General features: G+C 41.7%; 1 protein-coding gene across 5 annotated transcripts in view; it reads left to right on the top strand.

Moving 5' to 3' along the window:
• TMEM150C (transmembrane protein 150C) overlaps positions 1–6,000 on the top strand; it is a 110,829-nt gene that overhangs the window by 63,094 nt on the left and 41,735 nt on the right. The window contains exon 1 of one of the 5 annotated variants that reach the window (XM_010845921.1): positions 4,929–5,403. The exons of the other annotated variants lie outside the window; for them this stretch is intronic. The gene's annotated coding sequence lies outside the window, so the exon portion shown is untranslated. Of the gene's footprint in view, positions 1–4,928; positions 5,404–6,000 lie in introns of those variants that run through there. 5 annotated transcript variants of the gene reach the window in all.

Raw genomic sequence — 6,000 nt, 5'->3', positions numbered from 1 at the left:
GAGCAGACCAATGGTCTAATACCATTTTGTCCTTTTAGCAGATGAAAGCATGTTAAGTTTTAGTTTTACATAGGACACTACTTATTAAAGATTATTTTAAAAACCTTTATAATAAGTCCATTCAATTTCAGCCAGCTTTCACTTCACAACATAAAATTCCTTTCCACAAACCTGTGACTTTCTATATTCATTTAGGTTTTGTCTTATTCTTTTCCTTTCTTACTCTAGAACAAGTAGTTACTATATTTCAGACACCTTTACCCTCTTTTTCCTTAACAAAAACACATTTTATATCCCTTGCATACTCTGCATATAAAAATACATCCCATTTTCTTCCCATATTTTGTATGAAAAGTTGTTTCCCTTCATTCATTGTTTCTTATAGTTTTGTCCTACATATTAATTATAAAATTTAACCTTTAGTAGCTTTTGCCTTCCAGTGAAGGCTAGGAAAGAGGTACTTACCAATTGTCTATCACATATTAGCATCCTGTTGTGGATTAGCTTCCCAGGTGGCTCACAGGTAAAGAACATGCCTGACAATGCAGGAGACAGTCAGTCAGTTCAGTCGCTCAGTCGTGTCTGACTCTTTGCAACCCCATGAATCGCAGCACACCAGGCCTCCCTGTCCATCACCAACTCCCGGAGTTCACTCAGACTCACGTCCATCGAGTCGGTGATCCATCCAGCCATCTCATCCTCTGTCGTCCCCTTCTCTTCCTGCCCCCAATCCCTCCCAGCATCAGGGTCTTTTCCAATGAGTTAACTTTTCGCATGAGGTGGCCAAAGTACTGGAGTTTCAGCTTTAGCATCATTCCTTCCAAAGAACACCCAGGACCGATCTCCTTTAGAATAGGGGGGACAGTAAGAGACACCAATTCGATCCCTGATTTGGGAATGATTTGGGTAGATCATTTGGGTAGATTCTACCCAGATCATTCTGGAGGAGGAAATGGCAACCTGCTCCAGTAATCCCATGAACAGAGGACCCTGGCGGGCTACAGTCCTTGGGGTCACGAAGAGTCAGACATGACTGAGCATCTGAGCACCACCTCCAGTAGTTTAGCAAATTTATAAATGTATAATTATGAAAACTTGTATTTTTTAAAGATATGTTTTTTATAGTATAACTTTTACTATGGTAAAAGACATTTATTAATAGACCCAATTATCTTTTGTCTGTCTGTAAAATAAAAATTACAAAGCCAAAAGTAGATGAACATGTTTAATGATCAATGTCTCAGTATATTATCTTATTTGGAAATAATCTAGATATTCAATGAATATCTGTTATTTAGTTTAACTTAGTATAAACTTTTATCTTGTTTATTTAAATTACTTGTTTTTAACAATCATTCTTAGTTGTTAGACATCAAACAACTAAACGTCCTCTTAAGTTATTTTTCTTATTGACAAATTTTGTAACATAGAGATAGCATGAGCTTATGTGACAGAGCAAACCCAGGTAGGAAAAATTGTGTTTTTATTACATTTAATGTCAACAACTCTGAAGACATGTTTGTTTTTATTGAACCAATAAACTTAAACTACATTTTTTTCCAAAGTATTCTTTTATTAAAATTTTTTTTTAGTTTTATACAATTTTTAAAACTTGCTTTCCATTTACAGTTATTGCAAAATGTTGACTGCATTCCCCAAGTTGTACCATACGTTCTTACAGCCTCTCTTACACCTAATTGCTTGGACTTCCCACTTCTTCACCCTGATGTTGCCCCTCCCCCATGCCCTGGTAACTGCTAATTTGTTCTATCTCTGAGACTCCTTTTTTTTGTTATATTCACTGTAACAGTTCAATACAACTGTTTTTGTTGTAGTTTTTAGATTCCACTTATAACTGATATAATATAGCATTTGCCTTTCTCTGACTTATTTCACTTAGCATAACGTCCTCTAAGTGCATCCGTGTTGCTACAGTGGGTAATATTTCATTTTTTATAGGTGAGTAGCATTCCACTGTATGTGTACACCACGTCTTCTTTATCTGTTCATCTGTTGAGGGACAGACACTCTGCTTGCTTGCATATCTTAGCTATTGTAAACCATGTTGCTATGAACATTGGGGTGCATGTTGTCTTTGAACTGGTGTCTTTGGTGTTTTCTGATATATAGCCCAGGAGTGGAATTGCTGTGTTATACGGTAGCTCTATTTTCAGTTTTTTGAGAAATCCCCATACTGTTTTCCACAGTGGTTGCAATAATGTATGTTCCCATCAGTGAGTCCACCAGGTTCCCTTTTCTCTACATTGTCACCGACATCTGTTACTTGTGTTCTTTTTGACGATAGTCGTTTTGACAGGTGTGAGGTGGTATCTCATTACGGTTTTGCATTTCCCTGTTAATTAGTGATGTTGGGCATCCTTTCATGTGTCTGTTGGTTATCTGCATTTCTTCTTTGGAAAAATGTCTACTCAGTTCTATGCCCATTTTGTAATCAGATTGTTTGCTTTTTTATGTAGAGTTGTATGAACTGTTTATACATGTTGGATATTAATCCCCTTTCAGGCATATCACTTGCAAATATTTTTCCCATTCAGTAGGTTACCTTTTGTTTTGTCAATAGCTCACATTACTATGCAAATGCTTTTAAGTTTTATTAGGTACCATTTATTTTTGTTTTTATTTCCATTACTCTAGGAGTAGGGTCAAAGAGGATCTAGCTGTGATTTATGTTAAAGAGTGCTCTGCCTATGTTTTCTTCTAGGAGTTAAACTAGCTTCCATTTATCAAAGATTATCTTCAGTTCAGTTCAGTGGCTCAGTCGTGTCCGACTCTTTGCGACCCCATGAATCGCAGCACGCCAGGCCTCGCTGTCCATCACCAACTCCCGGAGTTCACTCAGACTCATGTCCATCGAGTCAGTGATGCCATCCAGCCATCTCATCCTCTGTCGTCGCCCTTCTCCTCCTGCCCCCAATCCCTCCCAGCATCAGAGTCTTTTCCACTGAGTCAACTCTTCACATGAGGTGCCCAAAGTACTGGAGTTTCAGCTTTAAAATCATTCCTTCCAAAGAAATCCCAGGGCTGATCTCCTTCAGAATGGACTGGTTGGATCCCCTTGCAGTCCAAGGGACTCTCAAGAGTCTTCTCCAACACCACAGTTCAAAAGCATCAATTCTTCGGCGCTCAGCCTTCTTCACAGTCCAACTCTCACAACCATACATGACCACAGGAAGGCAATGGCACCCCACTCCAGTACTCTTGCCTGGAAAATCCCAAGGACGGAGGAGCCTGGTGGGCTGCAGTCCATGGGGTTGCTAAGAGTCAGACACAACTGAGTGACTTCACTTTCACTTTTCACTTTCATGCATTGAAGAAGGAAATGGCAACCCACTCCAGTGTTCTTGCCTGGAGAATCCCAGGGATGGGGGAGCCTGGTGGGCTGCCATCTATAGGGTCGCACAGAGTCGGACACGACTGAAGCAACTTAGCAGCAGCAGCAGCATCTCATATCATGTTAGCTTGAAAAACATTTGGGTTAGATTTTATATTCTGAGAAGTTTAGGAAAATTTAATTTATATAAACATTACTTTTCTTTAACTCAACTAAATATAACTCTTTTTAAAATATCACACAAAAATAATATACACGCACACACACATAAACAAAGACAGACGTGAATACAGATCTTTTAGCCTTCATTTAAAATTTTTAGCCGTGTCTCAGATACAAAACTCAAAAGAAAAACTGGATCCAAATTGTGTTTCTGGCAGGTGGACTAAGTTAAGATAACCTGCTTAGATGGACAAAGTCTTCTTTTACAAAAGGTTTCTGGGGCATCCTGTAAGGATTCTTTTAGAGAGGATACTTTTGGAGTCATCTTGTCTTTTAGTCAAAGAATGCATTCCATTGTCCCTAAGAAGTTTGGGATTTTCTCTTTTCAAGAGTGTCTCTTAAGGTGGCCTTATCTAAACTGAAATTTCCCCACAGTGGCCACTATCATTCTCAACCATCTAAAAGTCCACTCATTTTTCCGGAAAGGCACAAGATCCCGATCCACAGTGGGCATACATATAAAAGAGGGAGTCGTTAAAGGGAGAAGGAGGTCAGAGCAGGTGGAACTTATTTCTACCTTTAGGTTTCCTGAAACAAATAATCTATGTGGAGCCCAGTAATCCTGCTGCTGCCTAAACCCCAGGGGAATCACAGGTTTCTCCCCTCCCAGGCAGACTTCTAAAGAAGCTTACACATACAGAAACAGAAAGCAATAGTGCACAGTCAAGTTGGAGAACTCAGAATGCAAAGAGAGGAGAGCTCAGATCCAAGAGGCCTACCCCTCAAACTCCAGGGCCATGAGAAAGGAGCAGACAGGGTGGGCTCTGGGTCCCGGCACCTGTTGCTCATCGACCTTGGAGTCTTTGGGGATCTTCTCCGGATTCTACTTCTGATGCTGTGAACTGTCAAAAGTTTAGGAAAAAAGCAGAAGTAAAACCAGTGAATCACTGAAATAGTTGTATTAGTTTAAGTTTATTGTACACATACCACAAATAAAGAGTTTGCAAGACAGGAGCCCTCAAACCAAAACATGGAACAAGGTTCCGAGGCAGATTGTTATAAAGCAGCTTACACAGTGTGATGTGTGTGCTCAGTCATGTCTGATTCTTTGGGACCCAGAGGGATTGTAGCTCGCCAGGCTCCCCTGTCCATGGGATTTCCCAGGCAAAAATACTGGAGTGGGTTGCATTTCCTCCTTCAGGGAATCTTCCCGACCCAAGGATTGAATCTGATTCCTCTGCATCTTCTGCATTGGCAGTTGGATTCTTTACCACCATGCCACCTGGGAAGCCCAACTTATATAGTATTTGCTGTTTATTCTTCACAGTGGTTGTTTACAATATTAGAATTTTCTTAAATGAAAGGGAACTGGTTAGTGATGACCTCATTATCAGTTTCAGAGAACGACTGAAGTTTCACTTTTGACTTTCCCAGAGGCAGAAGCAAGAGGTGACTCAGGTCACATTAGCCTTGCTTGTCTTGCAAAACACACCAAATTAAGTTCTGCTTGTATAACTAAACTGATTTTGCTCAGGGCATTTTCAAGTCTGGTCCCATTTGTGTTTGATTTTAACAAAACCAAAAGGAGGCACTTGGGAGGGATGGTGTGAGTGTCATAGGGGGTGATTCCCCTCCTTCACTGCACTCCTCCCTCTCACTGTCAGGAAATGGATAGCATGCAGGACCCATCTTCACAGAGAAGTAGAGATGGACCACAGAAGGGAGCTGGTATCTGAGCTGGGAAGGGGGCAGCTGGGAGAGCACTGACCTGAAAAAATAACCCAGGACCCAAGCCAAAGCATCCTTGGTGTGGTGACGGACATCGGTGCCTTTGGAGAGCTACCGAGGGGCACGACCAGCTGTTGGGCCCAGCATACTGTGCAAGTTAGGTAATTTGAATTTTGTTTGTTTGCTTGTTCTGGCTGCCCAGCATGTGGAACCCTAGTTCCCTGACCAGGGATCAAGCCTGCGTCCCCTGCACTAGAAGTGCAGTTCACTGGACTACCAGGGAAGTCCCTCTTGAGCAGTTTAGAGTTCCAATTGCATGCCAGTCGTTACTTTCTGAGAGTTGGGAAGTGGACCAGTCTCCTAGCAGATGCCTCTAGGCTGTATGGATTGTGTATGGATTGGACAGTTGGACGGATGTGTTACTCCTCTAAATGCTAAATGTCACTGTTCACTACGGAGCCACGTTTGTTGGTGATTTTCCTAATTTTGCTCTGAATTCTGCGATCATGCCCCTTAAGTATACCCTGTAGCCTTCTGAATGTGAAAGTGTTAGCCACTCAGCTGAGTCTGACTCTTTGCGACCCCGTGGACTCTAGGCCGCCAGGCTCCTCTGTCTGTGGAATTTTCCAGGCAAGAATACTGAGGTGGGTCGCCCTTCCCTTCTCCAGGGGATCTTCCCAACTTGGGGATCGAACCCAGTTCTCTCACATTGCAGGTGGATTCTTTACCGTCTGAGCCACCAGGGTAGCCTTCTAAGT

The sequence above is a fragment of the Bison bison genome, unplaced genomic scaffold, assembly GCF_000754665.1.
Source record: "Bison bison bison isolate TAMUID 2011002044 unplaced genomic scaffold, Bison_UMD1.0 scf7180017864228, whole genome shotgun sequence".
NCBI lineage: Eukaryota > Metazoa > Chordata > Mammalia > Artiodactyla > Bovidae > Bison > Bison bison.
Note: the sequence above shows the minus strand (reverse complement) of the source record. Positions and strands in the feature narration are given on the sequence as shown.